Source organism: Ruditapes philippinarum, unplaced genomic scaffold, assembly GCF_026571515.1.
Source record: "Ruditapes philippinarum isolate M1 unplaced genomic scaffold, ASM2657151v2 ctg1345_1_1_1_1, whole genome shotgun sequence".
Classification (NCBI taxonomy): domain Eukaryota; kingdom Metazoa; phylum Mollusca; class Bivalvia; order Venerida; family Veneridae; genus Ruditapes; species Ruditapes philippinarum.
The window spans coordinates 38,071-53,724 of record NW_026860556.1 but is presented as its reverse complement, the minus strand read 5'-3'; positions in this window follow the sequence as shown (position 1 = coordinate 53,724).

Here is a 15,654-nt window from a genome sequence, read left to right as displayed (position 1 = left end):
AGGGGGTAGATGGTTAGTTATATACATTGTAGGTTGCCAAGGGGATATGAGGATTATTATATAGGTTGCGGACAGGATATGAGCTAGTGTTACTTATAGTATTAGTTATAAAGATTTTTGACAGGTTATATGGCCCTATATAAATGGTTATTTGGAAATATCACTCAAGTCAATGAATACGTAGATCTCAGAAAGCTGTAGTCTCCCTTATATTTCATCAGCAACCAACATAACTTATTTATAATATTGCAAATTCTATATTGCAAATTCTTTTCATTTACGTATTAAAACCAAAATAAAAGAGGATATGAAAAATGAATAGATAATAACTATTTCTTTTCTTTATACCCCAAAGGATGCCTCAGTAAGTATTGTATTGTTTATTGTATCGTTTGCATGGTAAATCACATAATTTTTAACATAATGATTTATGAAGCTATTTTAAGATGTTTAAAGAGATTTGTTAAGTTGTCAAATTTGGATGGCATTCTAATGTTTTGATTTTACACTGCAAGGCAGCCTGCACAATAATTTATCAGTTGATTAATTAATATACAACATTCTTCTTTTTATAGAAAGGTTTATTTTGTTTTGTTTATTTATCCTTATATGCAAATGGTGTCAAATTGAATCAATTTGCATTTAAGAATTCCAAGAAAGTATTTATGTAAATGACTATTTCAATACCTTGTTAAAAATTATAATACATCAACAGTTAGTAAAAACAATTTTATTTGTAAATAACAATTGTTTAAGATATGAACCCCCCCCCTTTTTTGAAGCCTCAAACAGTGCAAAAATGCCCTATTTAGACTCCAAACACTGTTTTTCATTTGAGAACTTTTGTTAAAAAAAGTGACCACTTTTTCGGCGCCGTCACCCATCCAAATATTACATTAGGGGGGTGCCAGAAGGGGATGTGCCCCTTTCTGTTTGGGGGGTTTGAAGGGGGCGGAGTCCCCCTCATCGCCAAGAAAATTTTGGACATGTGACAGGCTAAAAATGGCCTCAGGTCGATCTTAGGGTAACAAGTAACCTACGCTGAAAAGCCTTTTACTGTATCTCAATTTATTGAGAAGTTGCAGCACTTTGAAATCAGATTTGATGGAAAAAAACAATGCAAAATAGTGATTTTTGGCAATTTTGAGACGTCCCCCCGTTGCCATGGTAACAGGAAATTTACCATTGAGCATGCTGTTACAGAGGCTATGGTGCAGTCAACATTTGTGCCAAGTTTCATTAGTATTGAAGCATTTTTCACAGTTTCATAGCAGTTTGAACTTGTTACAGGAGGCTTTTCAATGAAAACGGCCATTTTTAGCAATATGCTTTTGGGGTAAAAGGTTAAATAACTAAGGAAAAGAGTGGTAAATATAAAAGATTGATATATAAATAATCAAGTTGAGGTACCTTGCTATTTTGTTGCAAAGTAACTATACTTCTCAAATTTCTATGGAGGCAGGTCTGGTGCTGTAATTTTTTTTTTTTTGGGGGGGGGGGGGGGGGTGTAAAATCTTCGACTTAATATGTTTCCTTGATATTATATACAGGAAAAATGATACAAGTGGCACAAACAATCAACACAGGATAAATTTTAAGGTTGATTTAATGATATTGTACACAAGAATATAATAAAGAGTATTAGTTATAAATTAGTCAAAATTATAGAGGCTCAAAGGGTAGACTGGGTACGCTCACCTGTGTTGTTTTGCCACTTTAAAAATAAAGTCTATATCATTATAATTATTATTATAAAATTCAAGAAAGGTATTTGCAATACTATAAACAACTGTAACTTCATTAAAACAAATTATATATGCTGCACAATTTCTGTATTTGAGAAAATAAAAAGTAATTGATAAAATTCAGCAACCGCATATTATCGTCATGGTTCCAAGAAAGTCAATGTTATAAACATGCAGTATTACAATTCATCCTTCAAATTAACATTACATAGACTGTCATGCAGTCAAGTTACATTTTAGCATAATTTGACATTTTGTGCTCAAAATATGGGAAAGTGATGCAGTAAATGACCTAAAAATTTAAGATTAAACTTTTCTTTGCATGTATCCCATTAACTTAAGTCTTGTTGTTAAAATTGATTATTATGTGAATATAGTATTATATTTGTTTGTCTTTTTACTATACTGTGAAGCAATATGATGTTATCTATCAGTTGTTAATCTGTACATGAGTGGTATATACATGTTTTCATTTACCTTGTACAGTTTCAATTGCAATCATTTTTTATAAAAGTTAAGCAATAACTTTTTTTTCTCAACACCATTTCTTATCTTTATGTATATGCTCATTTAAGTAGTGAAGAACTTAGGTTGGAAATTTATTTCGGACAAACATTGGGTTGGCAAAAAAAACAACCCATTAGTTTTCAGTACAAGGGAGACAACTGTCAGCTTACTAAAGTGTCATCTTTGCAAGACATTCCTCCCTTCTATGATCGAATATTGTTATATTGATTCATCATTTTCATTTTATAAACTCACTGTGAGCATGTGAGTAGTTTAGCTCCTGCCATTAGATCTATTTTGGATACTTAATTGTGGTGTTTTGTGGAATTTTCCCCCTCATAGATGATTGTGCATTTGGAGGAAAAAAAAATGAACCCCATGTGAGTTGTGAGTCCTATATAACATTTAAAAGACTTTGCTATAAAAAAGTAATGTAGGAAAATTTATTATTGTTAGCTGTCCGGTATGCTTAATAGGTAGGGTTGGACTGTGATTCAAGTCCGGCTCTTTAAGTTGTCAATTATCATGAATTTCTTTCTACAGTCATTCACACTGTACCTCTGCTTTGTGCCGGTTTCCAGCATGCGCAGGAATAATGTGGTGTCTAATAATTACGTGTTCAGGTAAAGTCAATGTGGTTTATACTGTTGTGATCCAGAGTGAAAACTACCAACACCACCATTTGATATTATCAAATGAAGCAGTGACTAAACTACCACCATTTTGTTCAAAATGTACTCATTGTTTGCTTTGATAATCTTTCTGACTCAAGTTCTTCACTGCTTACCTGTTTTAAATATGTGCTTTAAAGTAGTATTCCATATTTACTGAGAATAAAGTATAATAGTATGTGAAAAGGTAACTTCTTTAAGTTTTTTTTTTTTTTTTTTTTTTTTTTTTTTTGGCTTTACAGAATTTTTTCCTAACTATCCTGTAGTCCTAGCATTGGTGTGTTTGTCTATATTTCATGATAGAGACTTTGTTGAAGTGAAACAAAACTGTTTCTGGGCTGCAAAATTCGTGGATGATGACAATAACCACCTCAGAAATAACACAGATTGAAAGCAGTTTTACCATAATGTATTACAAATGAATTTATAAGACACTTGTATCATAGTTAAGAGACCTTTCTGTTGAAAAAATGTTTCAGAGTTAAATTGTATACCCATACTTGCACAGTGCATTAACAGTAGTGCAGGTATTAGTTACCCGCCAATATGCATGTCCATTGTCCGCAGTGTGTTTTAATACTTTGAGCTCTTAATCGAAGTTTGACAGTAAGATCCAAGAAGTTGAAATTGTCGTGACCCACATTGAACATTACATACAAACTCCATAACCATTGCTCCTATAAATGTGTGAGCATTTTATCCGCTTTTTTTCTCTGCCATAATTGATTTACATTGATTGTGGTCAAAAATTATTCCTGCATGTGATTCAAACCCCCGGCCCCCCACACCTATGTTCTCCATGGAAGTTGGATATATATAAAGTAGGAATAACTTTTGGGGCATAAATGGCATATATACTAGGACGAAAAAGAAACGCCGGGTACATAAAATATGCAACACATATTTTATTGCTTGGCCTAATATAATGCCCGGCCCCATGTCGCCAGAGTTTGCCAGCAATTTCTTGCCAACAGTAACATACACCCACTCGATTGGCCAGCATTCAGTCCAGATTTGTCCCCAATTGAACATTTGTGGGACGAACTGGATTGGAGGGTAAGGAGACGTCCACATGCCCCCCCCCCCCCTAATCATGTCCAGCTCACACATGCCTTGCATGCAGAATGGAATAACATCCCCATGGCCATGATTAACACCCTGGTGAATTCCATGCATAGACCGATCAGGGCTGCCACAGCTGCGCATGGAGGACACACAAGATACTGATATGTCCGGCCGTGTTTCGCAAAACAAGAAGGGTCATCGTTAAAAGGGGGTATTTTTTCACATAATCAGCATCGGAAATCGATTGAAACTTAAACAGCTGGTTCCATACAGATGACATTTCATACAAAAATGAATATAATAATCCAATAATACAATTTATCCCTTAAAACAATCATTATAGTTTACCCGGCGTTTCTTTTTCGTCCTAGTATATAAAGATATCTCTCTGGCCAAAAGAAGACTATAAATAAAATAATTGTAGTTTGTTTGTTTGTCAGTCTGCCTAAATCAGCTTTCCTAGATATATAACTGGTAATTGATAATATTTCTGCAAGAGATTGGCTTGTATAAATACTGCAGCAGTGAGAGACAAATGACTATTCAGACTCAATGTCCGAGTTCTGAATTGCCACAGAGAAATAATTCTGACGCCTCTAAGGATCAAACCACCATTCCATGGGTATCAAATTCCCTGACGAGCAAAACGGCCAGACTCCCTTATACTCAAATCAAGTTTAAAACAGTTACCAATGGCCTTTTATTGTGCCAACTTAATTAACTAAAACATACAAAAGCATTCTATTTTATCGAATCTGATAAATGAATGTTTCTGTCAAATTAAATGCTTGTTGTTTATATTTCTTATATGTGTGTACTTTACATGTTAACTTCATGATTCAACTAAAAAATTTTATATGTGTGTACTTTAACATGTTAACTTCATGAAATAAAATTTTTATCATGTTAGGATACATAAAAATTGCCTGCTGTCAGCATGCTAATTACCTTTCATAATGTATCTAAAGTTTGAAATATCTGTATTGGTTTTTATGGCAAAATGTTCATGTTTTTCACTGTATATAACAGATTGTTTTGACACTATCAATGATTTGCATCATAAAAGTAATATTTTTTGCATATTGTTTGAAACAAAACAATAACAGATGGTCTATTACATGTATTAGACTCCAGCAAATCATTGAAAATTGTTAGTGAATATTTTCCTCATTTTTCCAGCAAAATGTTTATCCATTAAAGATGATTAAAATGTAGATAAGTATATGATGTGTGTGTATCATCAATTTGACTTTCTTTGATATATAATAAGAAAGAACAATGTAGTTGTATTGACATACCTTCTCGAATAATACCATCTTTGCATGAGGTTAGATGTGTATATTTTAGCAGCCTTTTTAATAGTGGTCGCTTAAAATGGCCATTTTAGAAGTCAGGATCATTTTTTTCCGTTTGATAGATAAAGCGTAACATATGTAAAATATACATGGATACCACTTATGCTACAAAATGCCTTGAGCATCCGAGTATCAGCGGGCAATATTTTTCACTAAGTCTATCAGCGGGCAATATTTTTCACTAAGTCAGTCCAGGACTCAGGGTTATAAAACTTTTTTTATCCTATGTGATACAACATTTTAAAGCTCCACGCCTCCAGATGAGTCAAAATATTTCAAGAATATCAATATTGAGAAAAATGTACTAAAATTTATAGAAAGGTAAAAACATTCAAGATCCAAGTTACATTATACATGTACATGTTGTATGCGGTTAAAGACTGATTTTGCAGTATTTTGTTACCATATTTCTACTGTGTTACTAAAGTAAGGGCTGTTTTGCATATGTCCCGTCCATAACTTTGTCATTTATCAAAGTAAAGGAATTTGAAATAACTTGGCACAAATGTTTGTTATAATAAGATGATGTGTCATGTGCATTAACCAGACCCCTACCTCCAGGGTCAGGGTCGTACTTGCTCATTCAAGGTCAACAATGTCTATTTGAGAGTATATGTTGTGTCCGGTCCATAACTTTCTTATCTGTGAAGGGATTTTGTAAATACTTGCCACAATTGTTCACATTAATAAGACGATTTGTCATGCACAACAACCTGTCACCTATCTCCAAGGTCAAGGTCACACTAAGAGGTCAAAGATTAATATAGTCTGTCACAGGGTATTTTTTGTGTCCTGTCCATAATTTTTTTTATAGGTCAAAGGATACTGTAGATGCTTGCCACAAATAGTCACTATAATAAGACGTTGTGTCATGCGCAACACTTGCATCCCTTCCTCCAAGTTCAAGGTCCGCTTAGAGGTCAAAAGTTGACATAGTCTGTTTAAGGGTATATTTTGTGTCTGATCCATAACTTTTGTATAGGTAAAAGAATTTTGTAAATACTTTCCAAAAACAGTCACTATAATAAGACGCTGTCATCCCTACCTCCAAGCTCAAGGTCACACTTAGTGGTCAAAAGCTAACATAGTCTGTTTTAGGGTATATTTTGTGTTCGATCTAGAACTTCTTTGGGAATAATCAAGGGGAATAATTCTTGAAATATTCATGCAAAAGTTATGAATCTAGTCACACATGGACTCGGACCGGTGAATTTTCGTACTATTTGTTCTGTAGTAAATCAGTCAAATTTGAGGCTTAATTCTGGATTCCACTGTTCTTGATGAATTATATACTGTCTTCAACTTTAAACATTAACACTATCTAAGTCCAATGAGGCCCAAAATATAAAAGGTTAGCCATCTACTTTTTCAGAAATCTTCATTCTGTTGTAACACTGTTTAAATTCACCTCTTTAAAAACTCCTGACAGCTGGTGGGTAGTACATCTTTAATCCTTCCACCAACAAATGAGTTCCTGGAGAATACACAAAAAATAACTTTTAAAGTCATCATATAACACACAAAAACTACACACATGCAATAAATACACTTTGATTATGACCAATCTAACTAGAGATGACTTAAACTGGGCCATTTCAAAATTTTAAAGAAATACTTTCTAGATGATAGATGAAGATAATACTTAACAATCAAACAGTTCTCAAATAAGTTACAAAAGCAAATGGAGATAATTCGGCAAAAGATGAGCTTAGGTGTTATAATTCTTATCACAAATGACAAAGGTGTTGTTAACAAAGTTGGTCTTTAATTTCAAAAGAAAGAGCAAGTTACAGAAAAAAAAAATAAAAAAAATTCTAAGTTAAATGGGAGATTGATTGAAAAATATTGACACTTCAGTTATGAACCTTGTCATATTATTATTATATGGTACATTGTATTTGATATGATAGATTAAAGTAGATCCTTGAGGAAAAATAAAGAAGTTAGAGCAAAAAAATAACAAATTTTGTCAAAAAAAATCCTAGTTCAAGGGGAATAATTCTTGACATATTCATGCAAAAGTTATGAATCTAGTCACCCATGGACTCGGACCGGTGAATTTTCGTACTATTTGTTCTGTCGTAAATCAGTCAAATTTGTTGCTTAATTCTGGATTCCGCTGTTCTTGATGAATTATATACTGTCTTCAACTTTAAACATTAACACTATCTAAGTCCAATGAGGCCCAAAATATAATAGGTTAGCCATCTACTTTTTTCAGAAATCTTCATTCTGTTGTAACACTGTTAAAATTCACCTCTTAAAAAACTCTTGACAGCTGGTGGGTAGTACATCTTTAATCCTTCCACCAACAAATGAGTTCCTGGAGAATACACAAAAAATAACTTTTAAAGTCATCATATAACACACAAAAACTACACACATGCAATAAATACACTTTAATTATGACCAATCTAACTAGAGATGACTTAAACTGGGCCATTTCAAAATTTTTAAGAAATACTTTCTAGATGATAGATGAAGATAATACTTAACAATCAAACAGTTCTCAAATTAGTTACAAAAGCAAATAGGGAAAATTCTGGAAAAGAGGAGCTAAGGTGTTATAATTCTTATCACAAATGACAAAGGTGTTGTTAACAAAGTTGGTATTAAATTTCAAAAGAAAGAGCAGTTATAGAAAAAAAGAAAAGAAAATTCTAAGTTAAATGAGAAGATTATTTGAAAAATATTGACATTAGAGTTATGAACTTTGTCATATTATTATTATATGGTACATTTTATTTGATATGATAGTTTAAAGTAGATCCTTGAGGAAAAATAAAGAAGTTAGACCAAAAAAGTAACAAATTTTGTCAAAAAAAATCCTAGTTCAAGGGAAATAATTCTTGAAATATTCATGCAAAAGTTATGAATCTAGTCACCGATGGACTCGGACCGGTGAATTTTCGTACTATTTGTTCTGTAGTAAATCAGTCAAATTTGAGGCTTAATTCTGGATTCCACTGTTCTTGATGAATTATATACTGTCTTCAACTTTAAACATTAACACTATCTAAGTCCAATGAGGCCCAAAATATAATAGGTTAGCCATCTACTTTTTTCAGAAATCTTCATTCTGTTGTAACACTGTTTAAATTCACCTCTTTAAAAACTCCTGACAGCTGGTGGGTAGTACATCTTTAATCCTTCCACCAACAAATGAGTTCCTGGAGAATACACAAAAAATAACTTTTAAAGTCATCATATAACACACAAAAACTACACACATGCAATAAATACACTTTAATTATGACCAATCTAACTAGAGATGACTTAAACTGGGCCATTTCAAAATTTTAAAGAAATACTTTCTAGATGATAGATGAAGATAATACTTAACAATCAAACAGTTCTCAAATAAGTTACAAAAGCAAATAGAGATAATTCTGGAAAAGAGGAGCTTAGGTGTTATAATTCTTAATACAAATGACAAAGGTGTTGTTAACAAAGTTGGTCTTAAATTTCAAAAGAAAGAGCAAGTTACAGAAAAAAAGAAAAGAAAATTCTAAGTTAAATGGTAGATTAATTGAAAAATATTGACACTACAGTTATGAACCTTGTCATATTATTATTATATGGTACATTGTATTTGATATGATAGTTTAAAGTAGATCCTTGAGAAAAAATAAGGAAGTTAGAGCAAAAAAATAACAAATTTTGTCAAAAAAATTCTCCTAGTTCAAGGGGAATAATTCTAGAAACATTCATGCAAAAGTTATGAATCTAGTCACACATGGACTCGGACCGGTGAATTTTCGTACTATTTGTTCTGTAGTAAATCAGTCAAATTTTTGACCTAATTCTGGATTCCACTATTCTTGATGAATTATATACTGTCTTCAACTTTAAACATTAACACTATCTAAGTCCAATGACGCCCAAAATATAATAGGTTAGCCATCTACTTTTTTCAGAAATCTTCATTCTGTTGTAACACTGTTTAAATTCACCTCTTAAAAAACTCTTGACAGCTGGTTGGTAGTACATCTTTAATCCTTCCACCAACAAATGAGTTCCTGGAGAATACACAAAAAATAACTTTTAAAGTCATCTTATAACACACAAAAACTACACACATGCAATAAATACACTTTGATTATGACCAATCTAACTAGAGATGACTTAAACTGGGCCATTTCAAAATTTTAAAGAAATACTTTCTAGATGATAGATGAAGATAATACTTAACAATCAAACAGTTCTCAAATAAGTTACAAAAGCAAATGGAGATAATTCTGGAAAAGAGGAGCTTAGGTGTTATAATTCTTATCACAAATGACAAAGGTGTTGTTAACAAAGTTGGTCTTTAATTTCAAAAGAAAGAGCAAGTTACAGAAAAAAAAAAAAAAAAATTCTAAGTTAAATGGGAGATTGATTGAAAAAATATTGACATTAGTTTATGAACCTTGTCATATTATTATTATATGGTACATTGTATTTGATATGATAGATTAAAGTAGATCCTTGAGGAAAAAAATAAAGAAGTTAGAGCAAAAAAAAATAAAAAAATTTTCAAAAAAAAAATCCTAGTTCAAGGGGAATAATTTTATGACATATTCATGCAAAGTTAGGAAAAATGAATCTAGTCACACATGGACTCGGACCGGTGAATTTTCGTACTATTTGTTCTGTAGTAAATCAGTCAAATTTGAGACTTAATTCTGGATTCCACTGTTCTTGGTGAATATTATATACTGTCTTCAACTTTAAACATTAACACTATCTAAGTCCAATGAGGCCCAAAATATAATAGGTTAGCCATCTACTTTTTTCAGAAATCTTCATTCTGTTGTAACACTGTTAAAATTCACCTCTTAAAAAACTCTTGACAGCTGGTGGGTAGTACATCTTTAATCCTTCCACCAACAAATGAGTTCCTGGAGAATACACAAAAAATAACTTTTAAAGTCATCATATAACACACAAAAACTACACACATGCAATAAATACACTTTGATTATGACCAATCTAACTAGAGATGACTTAAACTGGGCCATTTCAAAATTTTAAAGAAATACTTTCTAGATGATAGATGAAGATAATACTTAACAATCAAACAGTTCTCAAATAAGTTACAAAAGCAAATAGAGATAATTCTGGAAAAGAGGAGCTTAGGTGTTATAATTCTTATCACAAATGACAAAGGTGTTGTTAACAAAGTTAATATTAAATTTCAAAAGAAAGAGCAGTTACAGAAAAAAGAAAAGAAAATTCTAAGTTAAATGAGAAGATTATTTTAAAAATATGGACACTAGAGTTATGAACCTTGTCATATTATTATTATATGGTACATTATATTTGATATGATAGTTTAAAGTAGATCCTTGAGGAAAAATAAAGAAGTTAGACCAAAAAAGTAACAAATTTTGTCAAAAAAAATCCTAGTTCAAGGGAAATAATTCTTGAAATATTCATGCAAAAGTTATGAATCTAGTCACCGATGGACTCGGACCGGTGAATTTTCGTACTATTTGTTCTGTAGTAAATCAGTCAAATTTGAGGCTTAATTCTGGATTCCACTGTTCTTGATGAATTATATACTGTCTTCAACTTTAAACATTAACACTATCTAAGTCCAATGAGGCCCAAAATATAATAGGTTAGCCATCTACTTTTTTTCAGAAATCTTCATTCTGTTGTAACACTGTTTAAATTCACCTCTTAAAAAACTCTTGACAGCTGGTGGGTAGTACATCTTTAATCCTTCCACCAACAAATGAGTTCCTGGAGAATACACAAAAAATAACTTTTAAAGTCATCATATAACACACAAAAACTACACACATGCAATAAATACACTTTGAATTATGACCAATCTAACTAGAGATGAATTAAACTGGGCCATTTTCAAAATTTTAAAGAAATACTTTCTAGATGATAGATGAAGATAATACTTAACAATCAAAACAGTTCTCAAATAAGTTACAAAAGCAAATAGAGATAATTCCTGGAAAAGAGGAGCTTAGGTGTTATAATTCTTATCACAAATGACAAAGGTGTTGTTAACAAAGTTGGTCTTAAATTTCAAAAGAAAGAGCAGTTACAGAAAAAAAAGAAAAGAAAATTCTAAGTTAAATGAGAAGATTATTTGAAAAATATTTGACACTAGAGTTATGAACCTTGTCATATTATTATTATATGGTACATTGTATTTGATATGATAGTTTAAAGTAGATCCTTGAGGAAAAATAAAGAAGTTAGAGCAAAAAAATAACAAATTTTGTCAAAAAAAATCTAGTTCAAGGGAAATAATTCTTGAAATATTCATGCAAAAGTTATGAATCTAGTCACACATGGACTCGGACCGGTGAATTTTCATACTATTTGTTCTGTAGTAAATCAGTCAAATTTGAGGCTTAATTCTGGATTCCACTGTTCTTGATGAATTATATACTGTCTTCAACTTTAAAACATTAACACTATCTAAGTCCAATGAGGCCCAAAATATTATAGGTTAGCCATCTACTTTTTTCAGAAATCTTCATTCTGTTGTAACACTGTTTAAATTCACCTCTTAAAAACTCTTGACAGCTGGTGGGTAGTACATCTTTAATCCTTCCACCAACAAATGAGTTCCTGGAGAATACACAAAAAATAACTTTTAAAGTCATCATATAACACACAAAAACTTCACACATGCAATAATACACTTTGATTATGAACAATCTAACTAGAGATGACTTAAACTGGGCCATTTCAAAATTTTAAAGAAATACTTTCTAGATGATAGATGAAGATAATACTTAACAATCAAACAGTTCTCAAATAAGTTACAAAAGCAAATAGAGATAATTCTGGAAAAGAGGAGCTTAGGTGTTATAATTCTTATCACAAATGACAAAGGTGTTGTTAACAAAGTTGGTCTTAAATTTCAAAAGAAAGAGCAGTTACAGAAAAAAGAAAAGAAAATTCTAAGTTAAATGAGAAGATTATTTGAAAAATATTGACACTAGAGTTATGAACCTTGTCATATTATTATTATATGGTACATTGTATTTGATATGATAGTTTAAAGTAGCTCCTTGAGGAAAAATAAAGAAGTTAGAGCAAAAAAGTAACAAATTTTTATCAAAAAAAAATCCTAGTTCAAGGGAAATAATTCTTGAAATATTCATGCAAAAGTTATGAATCTAGTCACCCATGGACTCGGACCGGTGAATTTTCGTACTATTTGTTCTGTAGTAAATCAGTCAAATTTGAGGCTTAATTCTGGATTCCACTGTTCTTGATGAATTATATACTGTCTTCAACTTTAAACATTAACACTATCTAAGTCCAATGAGGCCCAAAATATAATAGGTTAGCCATCTACTTTTTTCATTAATCTTCATTCTGTTGTAACACTGTTTAAATTCACCTCTTAAAAAACTCCTGACAGCTGGTGGGTAGTACATCTTTAATCCTTCCACCAACAAATGAGTTCCTGGAGAATACACAAAAAATAACTTTTAAAGTCATCATATAACACACAAAAACTACACACATGCAATAAAAACACTTTAATTATGACCAATCTAACTAGAGATGACTTAAACTGGGCCATTTCAAAATTTCAAGGACTACTTTCTAGATGATAGATGAAGATAATACTTAACAATCAAACAGTTCTCAAATAAGTTACAAAAGCAAATAGAGATAATTCTGGAAAAGAGGAGCTTAGGTGTTATAATTCTTATCACAAATGACAAAGGTGTTGTTAACAAAGTTGGTCTTAAATTTCAAAAGAAAGAGCAGTTACAGAAAAAAAAGGAAAGAAAATTCTAAGTTAAATGAGAAGATTATTTGAAAAATATTGACACTAGAGTTATGAACCTTGTCATATTATTATTATATGGTACATTGTATTTGATATGATAGTTTAAAGTAGATCCTTGAGGAAAAATAAAGAAGTTAGAGCAAAAAAGTAACAAATTTTGTCAAAAAAAATCCTAGTTCAAGGGAAATAATTCTTGAAATATTCATGCAAAAGTTATGAATCTAGTCACCCATGGACTCGGACCGGTGTATTTTCGTACTATTTTTTCTGTAGTAAATCAGTCAAATTTGAGGCTTAATTCTGGATTCCACTGTTCTTGATGAATTATATACTGTCTTCAACTTTAAACATTAACACTATCTAAGTCCAATGAGGCCCAAAATATAATAGGTTAGCCATCTACTTTTTTCAGAAATCTTCATTCTGTTGTAACACTGTTTAAATTCACCTCTTAAAAAACTCCTGACAGCTGGTGGGTAGTACATCTTTAATCCTTCCACCAACAAATGAGTTCCTGGAGAATACACAAAAAATAACTTTTAAAGTCATCATATAACACACAAAAACTACACACATGCAATAAAAACACTTTAATTATGACCAATCTAACTAGAGATGACTTAAACTGGGCCATTTCAAAATTTCAAGGACTACTTTCTAGATGATAGATGAAGATAATACTTAACAATCAAACAGTTCTCAAATAAGTTACAAAAGCAAATAGAGATAATTCTGGAAAAGAGGAGCTTAGGTGTTATAATTCTTATCACAAATGACAAAGGTGTTGTTAACAAAGTTGGTCTTAAATTTCAAAAGAAAGAGCAAGTTACAGAAAAAAAAGGAAAGAAAATTCTAAGTTAAATGGGAGATTAATTGAAAAATATTGACACTTCAGTTATGAACCTTGTCATATTATTATTATATGGTACATTGTATTTGATATGATAGTTTAAAGTAGATCCTTGAGGAAAAATAAAGAAGTTAGAGCAAAAAAATAACAAATTTTGTCAAAAAAAATCCTAGTTCAAGGGGAATAATTCTTGAAATATTCATGCAAAAGTTATGAATCTAGTCACACATGGACTCGGACCGGTGAATTTTCGTACTATTTGTTCTGTAGTAAATCAGTCAAATTTGAGGCTTAATTCTGGATTCCACTGTTCTTGATGAATTATATACTGTCTTCAACTTTAAACATTAACACTATCTAAGTCCAATGAGGCCCAAAATATAATAGGTTAGCCATCTACTTTTTTCAGAAATCTTCATTCTGTTGTAACACTGTTTAAATTCACCTCTTAAAAAACTCCTGACAGCTGGTGGGTAGTACATCTTTAATCCTTCCACCAACAAATGAGTTCCTGGAGAATACACAAAAAATAACTTTTAAAGTCATCATATAACACACAAAAACTACACACATGCAATAAATACACTTTAATTATGACCAATCTAACTAGAGATGACTTAAACTGGGCCATTTCAAAATTTTAAAGAAATACTTTCTAGATGATAGATGAAGATAATACTTAACAATCAAACAGCTCTCAAATAAGTTACAAAAGCAAATAGAGATAATTCTGGAAAAGAGGAGCTTAGGTGTTATATTTCTTATCACAAATGACAAAGGTGTTGTTAACAAAGTTGGTCTTAAATTTCAAAAGAAAGAGCAAGTTACAGAAAAAAAGAAAAGAAAATTCTAAGTTAAATGGGAGATTAATTGAAAAATATTGACACTACAGTTATGAACCTTGTCTATTTGTTCTGTAGTAAATCAGTCAAATTTGAGGCTTAATTCTGGATTCCACTGTTCTTGATGAATTATTTACTGTCTTCAACTTTAAACATTAACACTATCTAAGTCCAATGAGGCCCAAAATATAATAGGTTAGCCATCTACTTTTTTCAGTAATCTTCATTCTGTTGTAACACTGTTTAAATTCACCTCTTAAAAAACTCCTGACAGCTGGTGGGTAGTACATCTTTAATCCTTCCACCAACAAATGAGTTCCTGGAGAATACACAAAAAATAACTTTTAAAGTCATCATATAACACACAAAAACTACACACATGCAATAAATACACTTTAATTATGACCAATCTAACTAGAGATGACTTAAACTGGGCCATTTCAAAATTTTAAAGAAATACTTTCTAGATGATAGATGAAGATAATACTTAACAATCAAACAGTTCTCAAATAAGTTACAAAAGCAAATAGAGATAATTCTGGAAAAGAGGAGCTTAGGTGTTATAATTCTTATCACAAATGACAAAGGTGTTGTTAACAAAGTTGGTCTTAAATTTCAAAAGAAAGAGCAAGTTACAGAAAAAAAGAAAAGAAAATTCTAAGTTAAATGGGAGATTAATTGAAAAATATTGACACTACAGTTATGAACCTTGTCATATTATTATTTTATGGTACATTGTATTTGATATGATAGTTTAAAGTAGATCCTTGAGGAAAAATAAGGAAGTTAGAGCAAAAAAATAACAAATTTTGTCTCCTAGTTCAAGGGGAATAATTCTTGAAATATTCATGCAAAAGTTA